Here is a 25,193-nt window from a genome sequence, read left to right as displayed (position 1 = left end):
ATTTTAACTAATTCCTGCTCATAGGTAAGAAGCAAGTAAACAGTTAAATGCTGGGTTTTTTCCAGGGTTCACCAAGTGCTTTTTAAGCCTGGTCAAGCATTCCCATTTCTCCAGGAGGACAAAGCTACGGGCACAAGGGGACTCTTGGATACGCCAATGTCCTTCTGAGGGATATTTCTCCCAGGACACATTAAATTTCAAATGTAACCCATCATTTATGGAGTGAGACCCTATCTCCAAGCCTGATTTGTGATAGAAAGTGCTTTCAAAGCTTGTATTAGCAATATTAAAGTCTGCACACGCACGTACACCACCCAGGGCATCCTTCAGAAGGGAGCCTTGCTGTGAGTGGGGAGGGGCCAGCAGTAAATGGTTATTTTACGACTCAGACCACAAATTCAAAGTGATTTGAATACTCCCCTTTTAAGTGTTAATAACATAACACTTCCAAAAAAAAAAAGGATCCCAAATTGCCTAGGGGTGAAAACATGTGAAACAGGCACAGGTGCACACACACAAACTCATGTCTGACAAGGACCTGGGAAAAAAGATGAATTATCCAGGAGAGAGACACCCACAGCACTAGGAGAGGGCAAGAGGTCTACTTTTATCAGCTCTTCCCACCATGAGTCTTGCCCTGTATGGACTAAGCCATAGCAAACTCAGTTTTTGGAGGTGCCATCACCATCCTGCCTGCCTTGAAGTCGCTCCCAGTGGAACACTAGAGAGGAAGGGAATTCATGGTTCCCCTGGGCCAGGTTTCTCAGCTGGGTTTCCAGATGTGACACTGCCAGGAGGGGTGGTGACAGTGGCTCAGTCACACAGTAACAACCACAACTTCAGAACGACAGGGCTTTGGACTGATGTCCCCTGTGCATGCCCAGACAGCTACACAGGTACCCTCAGTGTGTGCCCACCACTGATGAAAGCCACTGTGCTGCTCAGTTGGCCCAAACTCAAGCTGAGCACAAAGCCTATTTTTATGTCTTTCACAGCAATTATACGGGATCAGTGATCTCCTCAATAGCCGACCCACTTTCTTGCAGCTGAACAACGGTGCTCTAAAGCAGCAATTAACTCTGCAGTGTTTCTGCCAAGGCAGAGGCAGGGGCTGATCTAATAATATTCTATTACCTACTTCCAGCAAACACAAGCTCTGGCTTCGTTCCCCTCTGCTCCACAAAACAACGGCAGCGCGTCCGCTGGGACCCACAAGCTCCACAGTACAAATCTTTGTTTGCTATCACATAATTGCTCATTATTAAAACCAACCTTGTTTTCAGCCATGCAGAGCACATGTCAGATGCTTCTGGGAATCAACCCAGGCCACAGGAAAAACAACCCAAGGTGATTTCTGCCAGACTGGATGGCTATCCAAGGGGTGCTCTAATGCAGTCACAGGCTGGCTGGCTGGGTCACAGCCTCTGACCTCTGCTTGAGAAAAATAATGGCCCCAAGTTCATGAGATTAAGGCAGCAGGAGGTCAAAAACCCTTGAATGTCCTGGCAGAACTGCACTGGTGTGTGGCAGCAGTGGATTCACCTCTCCTGGGAAGGAGTAGAGAGTGCAGAGCTGTCACAACCAAGGTCCTGGACTCTGCAGCCTGTCAGGCTGGGGCCAGGACAAGTCAAGGAGCTCTGGATTACCATGAATTACAAATACTTTTCATGTCACTAATGCACAGAACTGTTTTAACACCTTTGAGGAAATTACAAGTCACTGTGTCATCAAAACCAAGCACTTATTGCAACAATTCCTTACCCATCTGGAGACACTGTGGGGTGTGGGTAGGAGATAAAGCATTATTTCAGGATAGATTTGATATCTATGCTAAGCAGTTACCATCAATTAACTCTGGACTTCAGGCTCTAATTATGCATCATTATCCATGATTAATATTCTGAACTTGGTCTTGGAATATTGTGGTTGGCACCTCCTCATGAACACACAACGCTCTCCAAGAACACCAGGTGACTTTCCAATGAGGCCAAGCAAACAATTACTAAGAGATACTCTAGTCCATGTATTTTTCATCATCCCCCTTTTTTCTCCTTCCCTGATCACCAAATGTCCTAAAGATAATACAACAATCTCTGGGTGTGAATTACCAACAAGTGTCTGCAGTGCTGGCTCATTTTCCATGGCATTTTAAGGATGGTGAACTGTCCAAACTCTGCCTCGGCTTAATTTTGATCCCTTGGTTTCATGGGGAGCTAAGTAAGATCAGTGTGGAGCACTTCTGCAAATTACATACATAATCTGACATTTCCTCAGTGATTTATAATATAATGTCTGCATCTTTACAAATTAATTTTAAATAGCATATATCTGAAGATTAAGCTGGTCAGGAGCACAGAGGAGGAGCCCAGTTGTCTGACAGTGGTGTCAGAGCAGCTCAGGATGAATTGATACACTCACAATGTGCTATTTTTAGTAATCTATACCCAGCTTTCCCCTTCAAAATGTGCAGCCAGCTATTAAGATGCTATGGTGCCAACTAAAGGAGGGTAAGCAGCAGCCTGTGGTGTCTGCCTGGCCCTGCCTTGGAGATACCTGGTCTAAGGGGACAGTCAAAAACCCCCACAAGCAAAACCATTCTGAAGGTTCAGGTTGTGGCAGGTGCAGGCTGGAGAGGGACAGTGAGTGACATTGGACTTCCAGGGATGGGGCAGCCACAGCTTCTCTGGGCAACCTGTGCCAGGGCCTCACCATCCTCATAGACAAGAATTTCTTCCTCATATCCCATCTAACCCTGCCCTCTGGCAGTGGGAAGCCATTCCCCCTCATCCTGTCACTCCAGGCCCTTGTCCAAAGTCCCTCTCCAGTTCTCTTGGAGCCCCCTTTAGGCACTGGAAGGGGCTCTCAAGTCTCCCTGGAGCCTTCTCTTCTCCAGACTGAATACCCCCAGCTCTCCCAGCCTGTCTCCAGAGCAGAGGGGCTCCAGCCCCCTGAGCATCTTCATGGCTTCCTCTGGACTTGCTCCAGCAGGTCCACATCCTTCATAAGTTGGGGCCTTCACTCCTGATCTCATTTCTTGTTGCTGTTCCATGGACTGCCCATCTTCAAATTAGTTCTTTTTCATTAGTCAGGTCTCCTGTGTCCCCCTTTGCTCTGGAAGCTGCAGGGCACTGGGTGCCAGAGCCTGGCCCTGCCCTTTCCATCTGACCATAATGCACCATCAAATCTCTCGCCAAAGGCTTTTCCCTGCTTCCCTCACCACCCCCCTCTAGAATCAGGATCACAAGGCCTCCAGGCTTCTTGCTTTGCCAACTTTTAGTAATCCTAATTGCCTAATTATCCACTCCAATGCAATGATAAAGCTGCTTAATAATTCTGTTCGCTTCTCATTCATCCTCTCCCTTCCCAGATAAGAAAATGCAAAGACTTCTGGTACAGATTTCAATCAATAATTCATGCCCTCCTGCCATCAGTTCTGTCTCCCCCCTTCCCCTCTTGGATGCCCTGCTGCTTTATCTTGTCACTTTGGTTTCATCTTATCAGCTTGTTTTAATCATATTCTCTTTTTTAATCACCAGTTAAAACAATTCTGTTTTTCCGTGGCACGTTATCCCTCATCCCTGCACACCTCCCTTTATTTTCAAATCCGGCATTTACCTCTTCATTCCAGAACTACTGATGAAGATTCATCCATCACCTTCTCTTTTAATAATTCTCCACCATGACCACCAGATCAGTGGTGAAAATGCAGCACCCAGGATCCTACACGCTCTTCCAAGGGCAGGGAAAAGGACTGAAGGATGGTTTAATGGTTAAGAACTAACCTGGAGCTCGGGTAACCTGCCCCAACCATCACACCTGCAATTCCTGAGCAGCAATAGGCTGGGAGGGCTGCACCAAACTTCACTCTGGGAGATCAGAAACTATCAGTCATGCTCAGAGGATGAAAAGATTTTGATCTAAGAGATACTATTAATTGCTTTCACAACTGCCTGAGATCAGAGACATCCCTATCTCAGGAGCCAGAGAAGCTGTTTAAGGACAAGGTCCTCACTGCAGCAGATGACAGTTCCCACTGCAAGTGCACCAGACAGATCCAGGAGGCCAAGGTGGATGGAGCCAAGAGGCAAAGACAGCAGCCCTTCCTGAGCACTGGCAATGCCTGCTCTGGATGCTGGGTTTGCTCTGCCTTCCTCCAGCCAGGACAAGGCCTTCATCCCACCCACGAAGTTGTTGCCCACGAAGGCAACAAAAGGCCTGCTTGGTGTGTCTGCAGGAGTGTGGAAATTGTAAATCCATAGTGAGGAGGCTTTTTTTGCAGGCACAGTAAAAGGTAAGTGCATCCTGCAGCTCAGCACAGATTTGTCATCGCCTTCTTCCCTAAGACAAATCCATTCCACTGTTCCACACCTTCCTGCTACCCTGCTCTTCCCATCCCCCAGCATGGAATGGCTGGGGTTTGGTGCTGCATCTCATTGGGGCCAACAACTACATTCCTCATTCATAAAATCCCAGAATGGTTTGGGTTGGGAGGGACCTTAAATCACCTCATTCCACCCCCTGCCATGGGCAGGGACACCAAATTGCTCCAAGCCCCATCCAACCCTGTCCAAGCCCCTTGGAGACTTCCAGGGATGGGGCAGCCACAGCTTCTCTGAGCAATCTGTGCCAGGGCCTCAACACCCTCACAACCAACAATTTCTTCCTAATATCTAATCCAAACCTATGCTCTTTCAGCAAAGGAAAGCTGGTTAAAGTGTAAAAAAATAAAGAAAAGATCAATTACTTTCAATCAGTCTGAATACAGCAAGAAACCTGCCCTGTTCCATTACAGATTTCATCCCTTTCTCTTGCAGGTGAGACTTTTTTCCCAAATGAGACTAGTGAGAACAACTTTGCAGAAATGCTTCGTGCTTCATCTGCTCAGCTCTGACAACTTAATGGCACAAGGCTGCAGCAGCTCCTTTCCCTTAAAAAACCCACAATTTTCAATTTACTTACTAGTACAAATAAATAATAAAGAAAACGGCATCTGGCTGGAAGGCAGCATATTTTTAATTCCAGAAGAACTACCTGATAGGAATGCTGATGGATGAAATGCCTGCCATGCCCAACCTGAGGAGACTTGAACAGCCAGATAATCAAACAAATGTCAAACTGACAATTACCATTTATGTTTTCAGGCAAGAATTTTGGTTGGGTGAACTTTGAATTGACGAAGTGAACTTTAACAGTTACCACAGAACTGTCTGGTCTCTGAACTCTACCAACTCCACCTTTTCCCTGTCCATCCAGCTGCAATCCAAGCCTGGCTCCACACCATCACCTGCCATGACCTGCCCAAATCTCTTGGGAGAGAAATGAAGATGGGGAGAGAACTTGCCATGCTCATCCAGAAAGTAGAAACTAAAATGGGCTTCCCAACTCTTCCCTTGGCCTTATCAATCCTTTTGACACTGCCTGCCCCATGGCATTAGGTCTGGTTCCTCCTTTTCCTTTTTCCTTGCACTTTTTCAGCTGTTTTCCACTTTGATCTGAGCAGCCACTTGCTGAGGCTGGCAAAGGCACTGCCCTTCTGCCTTGGCATTCCCCTCTGAACTCAGTTCTTCTGTAGTGCCTTCAAAACACTTGTTGGCACAGATAAACTGTTTGGTTCTCTCTGAGGGACCCCAGACAGGCACAAGTTGCTAAGACAAAGCCAAGGGTACAAAACCTCTCAGTATCCTAAAAGTAAAAGGCAGTAGGAGGATGTTGCTGTGAACTGCCTGTCATAATTTGTTGGATGAGTAAACATTTACTGGATCAGACAGTGTCCAAAAGCTGTGTGCACTCTGGGAGAGGAAATGCAAACTTTGCTCATGGAAATGGCAAAATTTGCTCATGAAAATGCTCTGCTGGAGCACACACCGGATCAGCTTCTCCATCACTCTGCCCTGGCACAGCTCCTGGAGCAACACACGGACTTACCAGCAAGGAGAATCCACCCTCCTTTAGCTAATGGGGTTTCCTGGGTGCTGAAAATGTTCATATTCACCAGCTTTCACGGAATCACAGAATGGTTTGGGTTAAAGGGACCTTAAAGACTATCTCGTTCCAACCTCTGCTCTGGGCATGGACACATTCCATTATCCCAGGTTGCTCCAAGCCCCATCCAACCTGGCCTGGAACACTTCCAGGGATGGGGCAGCCACAGCTTCTCTGGGCAACCTGTGCCAGGGCCTCACCACCCTCACAGTCAAGAATTCCTTCCCAATATCCCCTCTAAGCCTTCCCTCTGTCACTGTGAAGCCATTCCCCCTTGTCCTGTTCCTCCAGGCCCTTGTCCAAAATCCCCCTCCAGCTCTCTTGGAGCCCCTTTAGGAACTGGAAGAGGGTCTAAGGTCTCCCTGGAGCTATTTTATCAAAGTGATATCCTGCTGAAGATGCACAATCTTTCTTTGCTCAAAAGCTTTGACTTTGCAGCTTTAATAACCTTTTTAAGGTAGCTTTTGTGTACTGTTTATTTACACATCACTATCCAAATATAACTGCATACAAGCAGCAGTTGAAGAGCCACATGTCCTATGAAAGAAAGTCTTCCCAGGCTTTTTCAGGGCACTAAAACATCTCTCCCAGAATTTGTGCTAATCCCTGCACTCTTAATTCTTCCAAAATTTTGCTGTACAATTATTTTTTTCTCAGAGGTCTCCAGTAATAAATTTATTAATGGTTTATTTTTGCCCTTGATTCATCTGCTGGAGCAGGTGAACTTCTTTAGCTGAAGTATTCTTAAAAAGCCTCGTGCAAGCACCATGGCAAAATCTTGGTCCAAACAGTTAAAATTCAGCTAAATTACCAGGAACTAGAACACACCAGAATATAAATCCAACAAATTGAATGATTGGCATGCCATGTGCAGATTTAAAGGCAGTGTCCTTACATTAAGCCAATGTTTTAGCTTTTCTGGCACCAAGTCCCCCTGAAATCACTGCTGGTTTTGCCTGAGAGATGAGTGGAGGCTTTGGCCCCGAGTATTTGTAGTAAAAAAAGGCACAAAATGGAAATTGGTCCCGTGCTACCTTTTAATGCCCATTTTTCACCAAGCCTATTTTCCACTCCATAACTCAGCACCCTTCCCCATAGCCTGGCAAAGACAGATAGATTTCTGCAAATTAAAACCAAATGTCAAGATGATGAGAGGAGTGGAAAAGCTGGAGAGGCTGCAAATGGAGAGCACCTCACACATCCCTCTGCTCCAACAGCATCTCATTTCAGCTGCAGGACGGCAGCAAAATAATAGTGGCTGTTATGTGACTAAACACCTTTTAAATCTCCAGCTGAAGCCATGTGATATTCCCTTTTACTGAAAGAAGAGGGCATTTCTCACCCAGCCCTCTCTAAATGAGAACCACACAGACTTTCCTGTCCCCCTGACAGAGCCTGCAGCCTTATCTGCTTTAAAGGATCAGCAGATAAACTGCAAAATTTCTTCCTGTACTCCAGTTTATGTCTGATATTAATCAGGCTGGGGAAAGTTTCTTGGTGTGCTTTTTTCCCCTTCCATAAAGAACAAAAGCAATTTTCAGAACCATTTTTCCTGGGGACACTGGATGAAGGATTTGCCTGCAGCAAGGAAGGCTGAAATAGGGATTTTTCCATTTTTGTATTTAAGGAAAAGGAAGTATTTTTCTCATTTCAAGTTTCGGCCTTTATTTCATCTGGCAAGACGCAGCGCTCCCCATGAAATGACATAAAGATCAATAAAGTACTAAATGGTTGGAAAGGAAAATGATGGAGTTGACCTTTAAAGGAAAAAAACCCAGATATTAGACCGTGTTTTCAGCAAACAATTATTCCAGTGATTAAACCACAAAGCCCTGAGCATCGATTAGATGCTAAAAATAAGATCTTATTATGACAGGGACTCATTTTCATGCAAATACTTGGCAACAGGAGCACTGTCCAGTGTTAGTCACAAAAAGAAAATGAACTTGCCTGTGTTTGCTAACAGGAAAAGTCTGATCCCACACTCCTCCTGCATCCAGAACTGAACATTGATTCCCACTGTGATTCGATGCTCTCGTGATGAAACATCAAATGGGGACTCGAGGTCCCCAACACCAGTTCAATAGCCTTGCAATTGGCTTCTTGTATAACCACGGGCAAGTAAATTAATCTCTGTTACTCCATTTCCCATCCTTACCATGGGTACAATAGGTCATATCTAGCAGGTCTTTTCTGTTTCTGTTGCTTGTGTCAGAGCCTCTTCCTCCCTATTTTAACAGCCCCTACTGTAACACCTCCATCTGGATGTGATGTTCTGGGAGTCAATACAGCACAAATATTAAATCACAGCAAAATGGGATTATTGGGAAACAGATGTTCTTTAGGACGCTATTATTTTAAGCACTGAAGTACCCGGGATGCTCAGGAAACACAAATATATTTTCCTTTCCCTACCCTCACTAGCATCTACCCAGACTGCATCAACTATTCCTGAAGATAAAACATCCAGAAAAGTCTTTAATGAACATTTGCAAGGAGAAACAAACTCTTAAGTAATTATAGGACCAAAGAGGGAAGAATTCTGCTGCTCTGAGCATGTATTTGAGACAGAAATTGAACCTGATCTTACTCCTTCTCCAGGAAGGAATATGAAAAGTAGGACAACAAACCAAACTCAGCCTTTGCCTACACAGGGGTTGGACTGGATGACCTTGAAAAGGTCCCTTCCAACTCAAATTATTTTATGATTCTGTAGTAAACCTCCATTAACTTCAGCAGAGTTGAACCATTCCACCGGGGGATGTGCCCTATCCAGGTTTGCTGTCATATTATCCACCTGTGGAGTCCACTGATACCTCAGGAAGTCAGAGAAAATCATGCATGCTCCCAGGAGAAGCTTGATTCCAGGGAAGAGGTGATACCTACCTGCTGCTCATCAACCTGTCCTTACCTGGAGTTCACACTCAATGCTGATGAAGAGAACATGAAAAGATGCTCTTACATTTAATTCACCCAAGGCCTTACCCACTGTGCACTAAGGTCAGTGTGAACCTGACCAAACTACACGTTAAGCCCCAAGTGGTCAATACCCATCTCCACTTATGGTAAAATTCACAATTGTGAAGTCTGAAAATCTGTGGAGCAAAACATCCTTATCCAACCAGGGAAGAAGGAAGAAAAATGAAATAGTTTCATCAGGCAGGTGAAGAAAGTGATTTCCATAGACTCACAGGATGGTTTGGGTTGGGAAAGACCCTAAAGACCATCTCATTCCAGCCCCCTGCCATGGGCAGAGACACCTTCCACTATCCCAGGTTGCTCCAAACCCTGTCCAACCTGGCCTGGAACCCTTCCAGGGATGGGGCAGCCACAGCTTCTCTGGCAAACCCGTGCCAGGGCCTCGCCACCCTTACAGGCAAGAATTTCTTCCTAATGACCAATCTAAACCTGCCCCCCTTTTGTTTTCTCAGAACTATTCCCAACTATTTCTAATGTTCCAGGCAGACCTACGGGAATGGGCCCTAGGAAAACCACAAAGAAGAGACAGGGAATGAGCCAAAGGGCAAAGCAAAACAATGGAGAGACAACACGGACATAGAAGGATCTTAGGAGTTGTACAGTGATTTTACAGTGTGTTTACACTTCCAGTGATTTATTCCTGCTGTCTACAAATGGCCTGTGTCACTGGCAGATTTTATCCCCTAAGAAAACAGCAAAAACTGCAGGAATTACAGCACTCCTCGGAGGGCAGGTCAGCAAGAAGGTCACAGGAGAGCTGGGTACCAGCAGAGTGCTGATGAGACTCCGAGCTCCAGGAAATCCATGGCACAGAAATGCCTCATGCCTGGAAGCGAGGCAGACAGGGAGGTAATGACACACAGCACCAAGGCAGCGTGAATGATGCCTTGCACTCCCTGTAATGCATCCTGAATGAGCACTGCCATCCTAAATTTACAGCATAGGGAGTGGGGGAGGGCAGTGCCCGTGTACATCCCTTCAAATCATGTCAGACCAGGCTAAAGCAGAAGCCAAGCGACGGGATCTGATGCATCAGGAAGTGTTACTACAGCACTGACTGAAATGAAATATAAATCAGAGACATAATTCTTGTCATACCAGGCTGCTTGGTGCCTACAGGAACCAGAGTGACCACGGGCAATCCACAGGCACCAGGGTGGTGGATCCATTGCCAGTACAAATCAGCCCCTCCAGTGGGAATGTGCTCACTCCTGATGCTGGCAAGCCCCACATGGAGTCTGGCAGCTGCCTTAAAATGATTTCCCAGGGGAAGGGGCTGAGGCTAAGGAATAGTTTGAGATGATTTTGGAGTCACCTCCCAGGTGAAGGCTCTGTGTCTGATCATACGCTGTGCCCAACACCGCAGCAGCCTGAACACCAGAGGAGCAGAGTGCCTGGGGTGGGGTGAAAGCCAGCACTACAAGTCCCTTGTTTTTTGGACATTGTGCCACCTTGTAGCTCTTTTCTGACTGCCATCTCCATGGGACATTATGCTCTTTGGTCATTTGACACAATGGATGTGGGCTCATCCCATACAAGTGGTGTGGTGTCAGGTCAGATGCTGTGCAGCCTTCCCTGGTCATAAACCTCCGACTTATAACCCCAGACCTTGGAAAATGTTCAAGGGAAAAGGCAGCTCCTGAGACAGCAGAGAATTATCACAGGATCATAGAATCATAAATGAAACATGAATGAATCATGAATAACAGAATGGTTTGGCTTGGAAGAGACCTTAAAGATCATCCAGTTCCAATCCCCTGCCATAGGCAGGGACACCTCCCACTAGACCAGGTTGCTCCAAGCCCTGTCCAACCTGGACTTGAACACTTCCAGGGATGGGGCAGCCACAGCTTCTCTGGGCAACCTGTGCCAGGGCCTCACCACCCTCACAGTCAACAATTTTTTCCTAACATCTAAATCTCTTTCAGCTTAAAGCCATTCTCCCTTGTCCCGTCACTACCTTCCCATGCAAAAAGTCGGTCTCCCTCTTTTTTATAAGCCCCCTTCAAGTACTGGAAGGCTGCAATAAAGTCTCCCTGGAGCCTTCTCTTCTCCAGGCTGAACAAACCCAACTCTCTCAGCCTGTCTCCACAGCAGAGGTGCTCCATCCACTGCAACTAAATCAGTTTTGTCTCCCACCACCCTGATCCAAATCTTAGCACAAGACTAAGTGAGGAAGAAAAACCTGCAACAGGGAGAAAACACTGTCAGTGACAGAGCAGGGGTCTATCACACAGTGCAAAGAGGGAAGAGGCCACTCTGTCCCCAAGCACTTGTAAGGTGAGGTCCCCCTGTCAGGTGGCTCCTAGGTGCCAACACAACATCAAAGTGTAAAAAGGGTTCTCCTTTTCTCCTGCTCTCCTCCAGGCTGGGCTGGCCACAGGACAGGTCTCCTTGGTGGGCAAGTCCACTGAGGTGCTTACATCCATCCAACACTAGATGGATGTAAGAAAAGATCTGGCCCCAGAAAAGATGATAAGCCCTAAACACAGTCTTTCTAGACTCATTTCTGAGACATACCAATTCTTCTGGCACTGCTAATGCATGCTCATACCAATATAAGCTCAGATATACCAATATAAGCTGAGCAGAAATCACTGCATCATTTGAATGGCAGTGATTTAATCCTATCTCATACAAAGGAAACAGCAGAGACAAGCTCTAGTTAACCAAGTCCCCTCTGCTTCACTACCATGGGCCATTCCCTCCTGATGATTTTGTTACAAGAGGCTGGAGACTCAGAGCTGAGTGACAAGAGATTGTCTCTGTAGGAACACAACAGAGAAAACACTTTTTCTCTATTGCTGTCACACAGTCACACTGCAGCTCGTGCTGAGCTCTTAGGGACTCTTTCACAGAAATCTATTCTCTGCCCTCCTCCTCCAGGAAGCAGCCCAGGACATCTCATGTTTGACTGGAAAGGCTGAAGTGGCTCCAGGCATGAGCTGCAGAAGCTGCTTGAGGATCTCAGCAATGGCATCCTGGCAGAAGTGCACTTAGTGCTCTCCTCCAGCTCCCTCTGCGCTCAGCCTCCCCAAATCTGGGTGGTTGGAGCTGTGGGAGGCAGGGATTGCTGCTCAGGGCAGGCACAGTGCTCAGATCACTGTGGATGCTCTGGCAGTGCTGAGGGCTGTCTCAGATCCCTGTGGATGCTCTGGCAGTGCTCATGCCTTGTCTCTCCTGCCATATTTCACAGCCTGCCTTGTGCAGGGAACAAGCCCAGACTGGGATAATTGAAGGCAGTGCCCACTGATTTATTCCACTTCGAACACATTCTGTGGCACCTCCCAGGCTCTGAGCCCAGGTGACAAAAGGGAGGAACTCAGAGCAAGAAGAGGATTGAAAAAGTGAAGGCAAGTAAAGAATTGTCCCTGGTTTGAGGGGTTCTAGGGAGGTGAATCACTAATTTGTAATATCTCCTAAACACTCAGGATCATAGTCTTCTATCCAGCTCTGGATCTGTCTGTCCCTAAAGCTTGGCACATGCCTCTTACCCAGGCTACCCACCAGACCCTTAAGATATTTGTAAAGCACCATCACATTCCTGGTGTCCCAACATCTTCCACCTTCCCTAACAGGTGATGAAAAGGCCACATATGGGACATGTCCCTAACAGATGTGCTCAGCCCTTCTCAGCTAGGATGAAAAACCAGAAACTCTCTTAAAAGGAAAAGCAAAAGACTCTTGGCTCATTCAGCCACAGGAAAGGCTGAAAGGGAGCAGCAATGTATTCCATAAGCACATCCCAGTGTGCAAGAACCAGGACAGGAAGAAGAGCCACAAAAAGGAAGAAGCTAAGCTAAACAATCCTGTTGTTCCAGGGACAAAGGGGCCACAGGCACTTGTGACTGGAAAACCAAAGGCTTCTCACGATCAGAGCAACAAGGTTCCACTCATAACATTGACCAAACCTCAAAGTAGCTCTGAGCTGGAGCTTGCTGGAGGAAGAGGATGGTGAGGTACAGCTGCCCATCCCTGATAAGCCACGTGTTCACCAGCATCTCAAGTCAACGCACCAGGGCCTTTCCTTCCTGCTTCTACTCATTAAAGCTTCTCCAGATCACCTTTTGCCATCCCATGAAGAGAATACCAGGCTGGGCTGCCCCTGTTGTTGGATTGAGTAGGATAACAAGAAGGGATGTAGCTAAAACACAGGATCAGGAACTACCACGTCTGTCAATGCAACAGAAGTCCACAATCTGGTGGAACCCACAAATATTATACTGCTTCATCCCAAAACAGCAGCTGGGGGCTTCCTATTGCACCAGGACTTTCCAGGCCTTGGAGGAGATACTCCTAGAAACCCAGGAACTCCCTATCACCTCCAATGGAAGTCAAACACAGCCTTGGTCAAGTTAATCTCAGCAATAGGCCAGAGAATGGGGCTTGAGGATCATCTCCCTAACTAGGATAACTAGGACAAACAAGGGAAACTTAGTGCCAAGCAAAATGATGTCTCTGGCTGTCTTTTGTGTCATGAGAGTGATGAAAAAATGCTGCCCAGAGGGATTCAGGCACCAGGAGCACTGCTGAGTGCTCTGGGAAGTTACTTCATGTCTGAGTCCTGGCTCCACAAATGCAGAAGAGGGTTAATGAGATCACCTTCCTTTGAGAAGCATCTTGCCCAAGACCTGTTCTGCACAGGGAGCTGGACACTGTGACTTGTAGGTCCTTCCCAGGGCTGCACAACAAGGATAATTAATCAGTTCTTCTCTTTCTAAAGAAGCCAGTGCTTTGTGAGCCTTGGTAAATGATAATGTCTTGTTTGCCATAAATGTGGTAATTATAGCTAAAACTCTTCATTAACATGGAAATGACAAACAACAAATTAGAATCAAGCATCTACAATTAGGGTAAAAAGCCACAGCAATTTGTTATTCTTTGCAAGAAATCATTTTTCACATCATTTACTGTGAAGGAGGTCTCATTACGTGATGATATTTAGCTCTTCCACTACTTTTCAGCTTAACAGCTTTATTAATTGCACTCGCAACAGTTCTCTAATATAAACAACCATCTTCATCTACTGACTGGGAATCCAAACCTGAAAGCACTGATGGGATGTACAGCATCCAGCTCTGGAGTTCCCTGAACAGGAGGGACATCAACCTGTTGGAGAGAGTCCAGAGGAGGCCACCAAGATGATGAGAGGGATGGAGCATCTCTCCTAGGGGAAAGGCTGAGAGAACTGGGACTGTCCAGACTGGAAAAGAGAAGGCTTCGAGGTGTCCTAATTGCAGCCTTCCAGTACCTGAAGGGAGTCTAAAGGAAAGATAGAGAGAAACTTTTGGCAAGGGCCTGGAGTGACAGGATAAGAGGGAATGGCTTCAAACTGACAGAGGGTAGGGTTAGATGGGATATTAGGAAGAAATTCTTGGCTGTGAGGGTGGTGAGGCCCTGGCACAGGTTTGCCAGAGAAGCTGTGGCTGCCCCATCCTTGGAAGTGTCCAAGGCCAGGTTGGATGGGGCTTGGAGCAACCTGGGACAGTGGAAGGTGTCCCTGCCCACGGCAAGGGGTGGAATGATATGGGCTTTAAGGTCCCTTTCAACCCAAACCATTCTGGGATTCTATGATTCTATTTACAGCCAAACGGAGCCAGGAAGACTCAAAGCCAGAGAAAAAAGCAGAAGGAAAATCTGCAAATATCTTCAGCACAGATATAATTCTGTGGGTATTTCCCAGTAATAATGACTCAGACACCTGATGATGGCAATCAAACAAAAAAGGTTCCACTGGGTCTGTACTGGCTAAGGAGAAAGCAAGTTTGACAGACAAAAACTCTTGCAGGAGGCAGAACGTGACAGTCTGATGCTGGTCTATCCAAACAAAGGAGTCACAAAGATATTTGGCAGCTCCCTTTTCAGCTTGCATAGGGAGAAAGGGCTGATCTCAAACCCTTTAGGGAAATGCTTTGGAGGAGAGGAACAATTTTGGTTACTGGCTAGACTAGCAACTTCAAGGTGGTGTGCACCAGGGTAGGACCTGCAGCACTTATTAACAGTAATGGGTGAGGATCTGCAGACAAACTAATATCCAAAAATCTTGGTGAAGTTTGCTGCCACTCGCCGAACCTTGCTGCCACCCACCAAGACAGCTCTGCACAGCCCTGCAGGTGAAGGGGTTAATTTATCCTCAACTCCTCTGTTATCCACATTTCCCTTTTATTTCACATATGGCACAGAGCACTGTTCCTGTGTGATTAATGTCTGTGTGACTCCAGGCTCTGTGGGGTTTGCTGCTCTCCCCCTGCATCCGCTCCAGGTGCTGTGGCATTCTCCATCCCACTCCTTCCACTCAGAAATGAACGGATCTGGAGTTTCTCCAAGCAGATTAAGATGATCTGTAACAATTTACTTATCCTGAAAGGGCATTACCCTGATTGGAACTGGTCAGAGCCCTTTCTGATTAGGACAGTGATATGATGTGGCTCTAAGAAGACATTTTGGAACATTTGGACATCTCTGAATGAACTCCTGATTTTGCTGCCATCATCTGTTCAAATAATGAAGAAACAATTTGTGAGAACCTTCACAAAATTATCTGGATAAAGCTTCAGAGGTTCATCTGCTTTCAAAGTAGCAGCAAGTGTTTATTATCTAAATGCTGATGGCCACTCAGTGCTGCCTGGTTTCCAAGGGCCACCAAATGGGCCAGAAAGTTCTCTTGACTTGACAAGTGTAGTATCAGTCCTCTAGAAATACAGACTCTGCAGAGAGACACAGAAAGAAGTCACTGACAAGCCCGAAGGAAGGAATAAGCAGAGGACACTTTTAAAACTCATTTTTGCAGTGGCCTGACTGCACTGTGGTTTTAAAGGAGAAGGGATTTAGATTGGATGTCAGGAAGAAATTCTGGATGAGGGTGCTGAGGCACTGGTGGACGTTGCCCAGAGAGGTGACTGTCCCCTTCAGTCTGGAGGTCACAGCATCACCCACGAGGTAAGAAAATGCAATACGAGTCAAAAAAGGCAAGAAGCAGCAGCAGAAAGCTTCTTCCCTGAGAAGGAAATCCTCATCCAACAGCATATTTCAGAAACACACAAGGCCAAGAAAAAAGTTGGGAACCAGAAGTTTCTTTTGGCTGCTACAAAAGTATCACAGCTCATGGGTCAGGAGAGCGCTCTGCCTGGCTAAGCTGCAGTTTTTTGGTTTATCATTCTGAACAGGGAATTCCCAGGGGAAAGGCTGCCTTTTCCACATCACAAACAAAACCTCTACAGGCCACCTGAAATCTGAAATTCTTTACAAGTACACAAAACAATGAAACTGCAGAGCACTTCTGAAATTTGGTCCTAAACATGAAAGATGAATTACTGGCCTTACCCTATAATGTTGTGAATCAGTTGGCAGATTTGGGCAATGGCTGATCTAGCCTAGTTAGGAGTTTGATTGATGCACCCAAAGAACTGTTGACTCAAATCAGTCCATCACAACATCCTGATTTATAAATCTCTCCACACTGAGAAATGCTATTTGTCCACATTTACCTGTAACCTGAAGGGATACAGGAGCTTAAGTCTCATTTTCAAAGTCCATTTCCAAGAGATAACAAACAGATCTAAAACTAAAGGAGCAACAACCCATGCATTTCCATTTGAGCTGCTGGAACCATAACCAGCCTCGGGAATCCATAGGTAATTTATGTGTACAGGAACATTTCCATTTGGTATTTGGGAACAGAAAAGATATCTGCAAAGCAGACAAAAGCCTTGCTGGAAATGCCGTGACTTTCTGTGCTATTGCACCAGTTTTTCTGCCTTGAAAAGCTGAGATAAGGCCCTGCAAGAGGAAAATTAACTCAGTCCAGCAGTGACAGCAACCGCAGGGCAGCCTGACCACAAAAGAAAATGTGCCAAGTCCTCAGCAAGGGAAGGGGATGACAGAGACTGATGTCTGCACTCAGCTGCCTGTCTTTGGTCCCTGAGTTAAATTATCAACAAGGTCACACCTCTGATTCCAGTATAAAAATGTTTTATGTGGAGGCTGGTGGGTCTGAGAGACACTGAGTAAGTAACTGCTTTGGAAGGTACCTTCTCTTCCTGAGTCCCAGCTCCCTGTCAGTCTGCAAAGCCAGACAGTTTTTGGGTTTTCTGCCCCTGGCATGTGGTCAAGGGCTGTGGGGGGAACCTTGTGGCAAATGAAGAGAAGGTAGGAATGGTTGTACTGGTTCAGCTTAGCCCCACATCCCATCTCTGAAGGCAGATGCTCACAGAGAAGCCTAAATGCAGGGCAAACACGCAGTTGATACTTCCCTACCTCACTCTCCCTCTGATCCAGGGGTCACATCTTTCCTCCTCAGCAGGCTTCAACACAGATTCTTGTCTCAGTAACTGTCAACATTTTATTTATGAGCAAAATGTAACACAGGGAGGAATAGACAGAATCTCATGTTTATCAGTTCTATTATTGTGACACCTGAAAGGCCAGCTGAGATGACACACACATGTGATAAATGCTCCACAAACATGCAAAGAGAGTCAGAATCTGCCCAGAAGAACCTAAATTAATAACCCCCCACAGAGTATTGATATTGTCCAATCTATGAACACCAGGACTCAGGAATGGGATGGGGAAGTGATTTGCTCAAGGATACACAAAAAAAGCAGCGCTGCCAGTAATCAAACAGATGAGGAGATCAGGCTCTGCTTACAGCCAGCCTGGGTCAGACCAAAGGTTGGGCTGGCTTAGTAAGGCTCACAGTGACCACCTGTCTAGGAAAAGCTTATGAATGGAATGATCACCCAGCAATGCTCCCCTTGCACACCCTCCTGGGGCTCAGAGACCCCCAGAGCCAGACACAGGGGTGGATTTTCTCCCTGTGAAATCACCTACCCAAAAGGAAAAACAAACACACAGACTGTGAGCATCCTCAGCAGCCTTTGGATAGGTGTTCTCCCACGGTTAGTGATGAACTGAGCCAAATCTCACATAATTTGTTGTGAATTTTTCTTGTGATGCTCCCCAGGGGTGGTATCAGGGGACAGTCACTTAGTCTTCACCTTGTGATTTTACCAGCCTTGGTCAGGGTCTGAGTAGTCAATCCTTGCATAGAATCCCATTTATCCTCTGGTTATTCTTCTTATTTTACCCTTTTGGTTATCCTTTTTTCCAGCTCTGTTGTATCCTTCTCCAGATGCACAGAGGGGCAGAATGGCACTGAGCACTCAGAGCCAAAATGCTGGTGGTTGTTTTTCTCTCTGTTCCTTTATTCCCCCACATCCCACCAGGCCAGTGTGTTCCTACTGTATCATCCTCCCCTTTCTCTCAGAAGGATTTGGAGCAGAGAATTTGCTTTAATTTCTACTCTTTGCCAAGAGTTCCCAGCTCACCAGCTAAATTCACTCTCTTGTGGTGAGAAGACTAACAATAAAAATAACTCTCAGACTAAATTTCCCCCTGGAACTTGGCTGTCCCTAGGATTTTCTCCAGGATATCTTTCAGAAATGGTATCTAAATGTTCCTACTTGCACAGGCATAAATAAGTCCTGTTTTTCTCATGACTCAGCAGGGATATTTACTCTGAGCATTAACACCCACCCATCCCAAGCTTGGAGGGACTGTGGAGAACATCTCTTCATCACAGCTTGGGACAGGGTGGGAAGGGTCAGCACTCATCACCTGGGAACCCTGCTAGTAAATTCTGGTTTTAGTCATCGAATCACAGAATCATTTAAGTTGGAAGAGCCCTCTAAGATCATCGAGCCCAACCACTAACCCAGCACTGCCAAACCCACCACTAACCCATGTCCCCAAGTGCCACATATACATGTATTTTAAATCCCTCTGGGGGTGGTGACTCCACCACTTCCCTGGGCAGCCTGTTCCAATGCTTGACAACCCTTTCAGTGCAGAAATTTTTCCTAATATCCAATCTAACTTTTACCCATTGCAGAGCAGAGGAGGGAAACAACTGAGCTGCCAGGCCATGAGGAGGGACTCCAGCACCCTCAAGAGCACTCTGGGAAGCTGCAGACCTCTCCTGGCTCATCCCAGGGAGATGAGGACAAGGGAGCCCTACTGTTCACCCACGCTGTGTAATACATCCAGTGGAACTGCTGGCAGGAACTTGAAGCAGATTCAGAATATATTAAAAAATTGAGAGTCCCACTGTCTTTTAAACCCTCACATTCATCTTCAGAGCCCACACAGTAGTGACTAATCAAACCTTAGTAACTAATCACTGCTGCTGCCAATTAGCACTGTTGAAGTGTGCTTTCCCTACAGCAGAGGACTCTGATTTGGAGATGCCAGCTCTGCTTTGGAGGGATGGTGTTGCAGCATCTCACAGAATCATTAAGGTTGGAAAAGACCTCTAAGATCATCGAGTCCAACCATCTGTGCTGGGCCATCTTCATGCACTATCCCAGGAGCTCCCACTGGCTGCAGGGACAGCTCTGGGAGACATCTCAGGGAACAGGATTCCCTGCAGTGCCCTGAGAAGGAGCCATGCAGTGCATCCCAAGCTCTGTGCTGCCCCTGAAGGCACTTCTGTCTGCTTGGTGCTGGCAGAGCCTGCCTGCAGCCAGGCAGAGGTGATCTGGCATCGTTCGAGACATTAAACCTGGGCCAAACTTAACCATGGTGCCTTTTGCTCTGAGCTTGTCAGGATGCAAAGTCTGAAGTCAGGCACGAGGAGCCAGTGATGTAGCCCTGCTAAGCTTGAAGAAAAATGGTATGTGGTCCCAGAAAAGGTGTTCACAGCCCTCACTGCAGCTCCAAGGCTGTGAGACAGAGCAGTCACCAGAGTGATGCTCAGTTTTGCCCGCTGAGATTCCGACTTTATCCGCTCCATTAAGTTATGCACCTCAGCAAAAAATGCTCCTCGTTTGCCTCTGTCTACTAGAAGTTAAATTAATCTCTGCCTCTCCTGCTCCAGACTGGAATTATAGAACCATAGGATTATTTATGCTGGAAAAGGCCTCTAAGATCATTGAGTCCATCCAGCTGCAGTGGAGCATGTGGCTGAGCAGGGCTGACTCGCCACAGAGTCACCACAAACTGTGACTTCAGAGGTTCCCACAGAACTCCTGGGCCACATGGACCAGCCACAGGTGCATTCCCAGCCCATGGGAAAGGTCAGGTGCTCTGTCCTGGCTCACAGGGCCAGGTGATGGCACATCATCACGAGGTCACTGCAGACCCAGCCCACACGCCTCAGCTGGTGCTCCATGACTTGCCACAAGCCTGAGGCACAAGGTGGAATGTGTCTCCCAGGAAGGCTGCAATCAGGAACCTGTTTGCTGGCTACAACAAATGCAGCAAAGGGTACAGAATTATGCAGTTGCATTTTGTCTGGCAAAGAAAAACCCCCCTCCAGCCTAGATATTGCCCAGCTGCACACACTTACAGGGAGTAGATGCCGAGTGTTGGACTACATCCTTGCCCACTAAACCCCCAAAAGATCTTCTAAATCAACAGTGTGTTATTTGCACTTAATAAAATCCAGGCCTCACAAACAGCACTCACAGGAACACGCTCTGGCTCCAGGAGAGCACATATAACCAGAAGGCTTTGCTTCACTGAGGACATTCTCTTGGTCTGATACTATACTTGGCTCTCTACCCAACACTTCCTAAAACCAAAAAACAGAAAGAGACTGTACTTAACCAGTTCTAATAGATACAGAGAACAACAAAACCCACAAGAAAGGTATTTTCCTGACAGCATATTTATACTGAATCCTACCTTATCATTTTCCAGAACTTGCTTATGGGTAGTTGTAAGGAAAGCCAGACCTCAGCAGGGCAAAGCAACCCCCTCACTCACAGAACGAAACAGCTTCTGGCTGGACTGGAAGGGCAGACACTGAGATCTCTCCTCAATCCTAAACCAAAGCAGGGGCTCAAGTGTGGGTTTGGGACACCTGGGGTGCAAGGGAACAAAATCAGGGCAGCTCAAGGGGGGCAGTCCCATGGCAGGTCAGTGGGTGGTGTGGGGAAGCCACTGAGGGGTTTTGGAAAACCTCTGCTGGTGTTATCCCTGTCCCAAAGTGTACAAAGGGAAATGCTGGAATAACTGGCACGTGCAGAGGGCCACCACGATGCCACATGTGCCAGGGCTGGGTTCCTGAGCTGGGTTCCCAACAGGGAGCTCAGAGCATCATCTGGATCACCTCAGCATGGGCATCCCAAGCTGGTATGATGGATGCAACAGCACATCCAACAGTGACAGCAGAACAGCATGTGACACTGCTAAACAAAACAGGGAGTCCCATTGGGACACACACTGTGGCTGCAGAAGGGGTGGCCAGGAGGGCAGAGCCCCCAGGTACAGCATCCAGCCCTTGTTAAAACAAGCAGAAGGCTGAGCACCCACTCCTGCAAATACCTGAGTGAGAAAGTCAGCCTGAGTGATCAGAGGGGTAAAGGGGGATTTGGGAAAAACAGCCTCGAATAGGAATCAAACTGGAGAACCTCTTGGCCTCACTTCAGATTAATAAAGCCTCAAGCACAGATGGTGCTGCCCATCTATTAAAATAAATGATGTGCTATCAGGGAGCAGCCTCGCTGAAACCCTTTATTACACGCCAATCTTGGATGAGGCTGTGATTAGAGTTACTAAAAAACAAGGGGAAAGAAAAAAAAAAGGCAAAAATAAAAGCAAAAGCCTCCAGTAATTCTCACCATATCGACCCCTCTCTGTGATTAATGCTGATACTCAGCATTTTTTCAGCACAACAATTGCTGGAGGTTTGAGGTAATTATTTTATTGTCAGACAAAATCTGAGCAATTTACCTATTTCCAATATATGTTCCTAACTCGCTCCCAGGCAGAGCAGGACTTGTACATATATATACATATATATATATATATATCAAGAGAACATCCTTCCAGGCAGGAACTTGGATCTCCTTTGATTCTCAAAGGGTGTGAGTTTGAGCAAACACCAGAGGGGAGATGGGTTCAGCATCAGTCATTTGAGGTTTGCACTGGCCAAGCAGAAAGTGTATCTACATTCTCATCAGGAAAGAATATTATAAAACTATGCTCTCAATAAATTAACCTCTCTCTCCCTGCTGCTCTTTGCAAAGAGCTCTTCTCCTCTATTTTTCTCTTACCAGCTCTGCCATGGAGCCAACATTTTAACCCCAGAGATCAGCCTCTGACGCAAATCCCCAGAAGGACAGAGGCATTTCAAGGCTGATGAACCTTCACGTTCCCTTCTCTCCATTTTTTTTAATGCCATGAAAACAGACAGATCTTTTGCACTGCAGCATAGATCACTATCAGAAAATAAATGTGATTTCTCCAACATAAGGACAAGGCTCTTTTTGCGTGGCAAAGGCCACACAGACTAACACATAAAGGAAAAATTAATAACTCTCACCCAGAGAAAGCTACTGCCCTGCCTGTGTTCTTCAGTCAAGCTAAGTGATTACTAAAATCCAAAGGGAGAGAGGGCTGAAAACCAGCTCCTCTGTCTGAACAGAGCCAAGTTTTCTGACATGTATAAACTGAAGGGTAGGCGAAGATGCAAAGACGTGACATGTATACACTGAAACTGCAGGGATGAGAATGGAAAAGGACTACTGCAGACTAAAAAGAGAGCAAAGACACTATGATTTATATTCCAGCAGGGCTGACAGGCAGTGCCAAGGCAGCTGACAGCCTGGAAGGATGTTCTGCCTCACCACAGCGTGCAGGAACCCAGATGGTGCTTGGGCAGCAGATGCAGTCCAGCCTTCAGAGCACGGAGCTCTGCACAGGCTAATAGACCCTATCCCTTAATCCAGGAGAAAAAAAAAAAAAGACAAATTACCTGGAGCAGCAAATGCAAAGTCGTGCTCCAAGGTAGACATATCCTAACTTCAAAGGATGCAGCAAATGGATAAATGGAGACAAACAGCTGGAGAAGGTCAGAAACGCTCAGCCATGTGCTTGAGTTTTCCAACTCTGCTTTCTGGGGCCAACAAGAGCAACTGGAGGTGCAGCAGAAAGCCTGTCAGGAGGAGTCCTCCTGTGCTGGGAAACACAGGAGCTTGGTGGTGCTGCAAGCTGCCTCTCCATGCTGCCCAGCACACGGAGGAGGGCGAATTTTGGAGAATCATTAAGGTTGGAAAATATCCCTAAGGTCATCAAGTCCAACCATCAAACCAGCAGCACTACCACATTCACCACTAAATCACGTCCTCGAGTGCCATAGCCATGTGTTTTTTGAACACTTCCAGGGATGGTGACTCAGCCATTTCCCTGAGCATCCTCTTCCAGTGCTTTACAACCCTTTGGGGGAAGAAATTTTTCCTAATCTCCAATCTAAATCTTCCCTGGTACAACTTGCAGCTGTTTCCTCTTGTCCTGTCCCTTGTTCTCTAGGAGCAGAGCCTGACCCTCACCTGGCTCCACCCTCCTGTCAGGGAGCTGTACGGAGTGAGAAGGTCCCCACTGAGCCTCATTTTCTCCAGGCTGAGCCCCCTCATCTCCCTCAGCTGCTCCTCTTCAGCCTCGTTCACTTGGATGAACCTGGGTTTGTCCATGCCTTCCAGTATTCATTAGAAACTTCCCCTGACCAGCCAGACCCCAGCTGGGACCTCTCACGTGTCAGCCACGGTGACCAATGTCCTCTCTCTCCTCTCAAGAATCATAAGTCACAAGAAACTGTCTGATTTCTCCATGGCTTCACACCACCTCACTCCAAAGTGAAGAAAAAGAGGCAGAAATGGTGTGGATGGACAGGACCTCTTCATTCCCCCCAGAAACAGCCAGTGACTCCAGTTTAGCACCCTGTCTGATGGGGTTCGATCTTCTCCATGGGCAGGGAGAGGGAAGGCAGAGCTAAACCCAAGCAAACTCCTATAAATCCTCCCTTGGCTCTGAAGGCAGCACTTAAGGGCTGGTAACAAATGGGCTTAGTCTTCCTCTGACACAGGTTTAACCAGGTGCATAAACCTTGTGGATGGGATGCTATTTCAAAATAATGCATCCAAAGATGTTTTAGTGCTGCTGTTTCTTGATATACCCCATCAAAAATGTCAGGATAAAATATCAGCCCGAGTTTCCTGATGCAGGTTTCCATGCAGAAAGGGCCCTGCTGTCCTCCCCTTCCTTACAATAAATTATGGCAAGCAACAGCTTTATGTCCCCTGTTTCTGATAGCTGAGCTGGGAATCACCAAAACACCCTCCAATCTTCTCTTTTACTCATAGAATCACAGAATCATTTAGGCTGGAAAAGACCTTTAAGATCATTGAATCCAACTGTTCCCCCAGCACTGCCAAGCCCACAACTAAACCATGTCCCCAAGTCCCACACCCACACATCTTTTAAATCCCTCCAGGAATGGTGACTCTACCAGTTCCTTCATCTCTACTCCTTTCCCTTAGTCTTGATTTCTACTTTGAGGACAAGAGCTGAGGTGCTTCCAAGAGGAAGGACATGGTTCCAACTTGTTACGGGTTCCTACTCCATAGTTGGAAACTCCACATCCCAGTTCCCAGAACAGACACCGTAGGTGCTTTCCCCTTAAAACACACTGGTCTCATTCACCAGGGCACAGCAGTCTCGGGCTGGATGGAAAAAGGGAAGAGCAGAGTGGTAGGTCAGGATCACAGGGCTCAGACTTGTCAAGTTTTGTGTCTCCTGGACAGTCCCATTGTCCAAAATCCCAACACAAGGCACAGGGCTGCTCCTCAGCAACACACTGAGCACCACACTGCAAGGCTCCTCATCTCAGCTGGCTTCAGAACACAAGCAAGGTCGAATACAGGAGCAATACAGAAGCAATATTAAAGAGGGGAAAGAGAAACAGTCCCCCAAAATACCTTGGGATTAAATTTTATGAGAAGAAAAAGTCATCTCCAAATGGGAATTGTCCCCTCTTGGGAGCTGGTAAAGAGGACCATCACTGTTCACAAGTGGATGCAGAATTTCCTTTGCCAAGGCAAACCTGGTCAAATATGAGTCTCCTCCAGGGTTAAGATGCAACCATGAACAATCTCTTAGATAAAAAAGTCATTCCAAACAGAGTGCACACACCTCATGAGGGACAGAGACTTGAGTTAGGCACAGATTGATGATGGGAGCTTTACTGCTGCCTGGGAGAGGGAAGGGGAGCCAGCAAGGAACATATGGAACTGTATAAATTGTTTGAAGCACCCAGAAAGACAGGAAAAATAATCACCTACATTTTTGAGACTGCTCATTTCGGTCTGCAGCTGCCTGGTACCCTGGCCTCACATGGCCCATGTTTGGTGCCCCAAAACTCCCACAAACATGTATGGGGGTGAAGCTGCATT

General features: G+C 46.8%; 1 protein-coding gene across 2 annotated transcripts in view; it reads right to left on the bottom strand.

Moving 5' to 3' along the window:
* ARMH4 (armadillo like helical domain containing 4) overlaps positions 1-25,193 on the bottom strand; it is a 67,123-nt gene that overhangs the window by 9,670 nt on the left and 32,260 nt on the right. The gene's annotated exons all lie outside the window — the stretch shown is intronic.

The sequence above is a fragment of the Chiroxiphia lanceolata genome, chromosome 6 (assembly GCF_009829145.1).
Source record: "Chiroxiphia lanceolata isolate bChiLan1 chromosome 6, bChiLan1.pri, whole genome shotgun sequence".
Lineage (NCBI taxonomy): Eukaryota > Metazoa > Chordata > Aves > Passeriformes > Pipridae > Chiroxiphia > Chiroxiphia lanceolata.
Note: the sequence above shows the minus strand (reverse complement) of the source record. Positions and strands in the feature narration are given on the sequence as shown.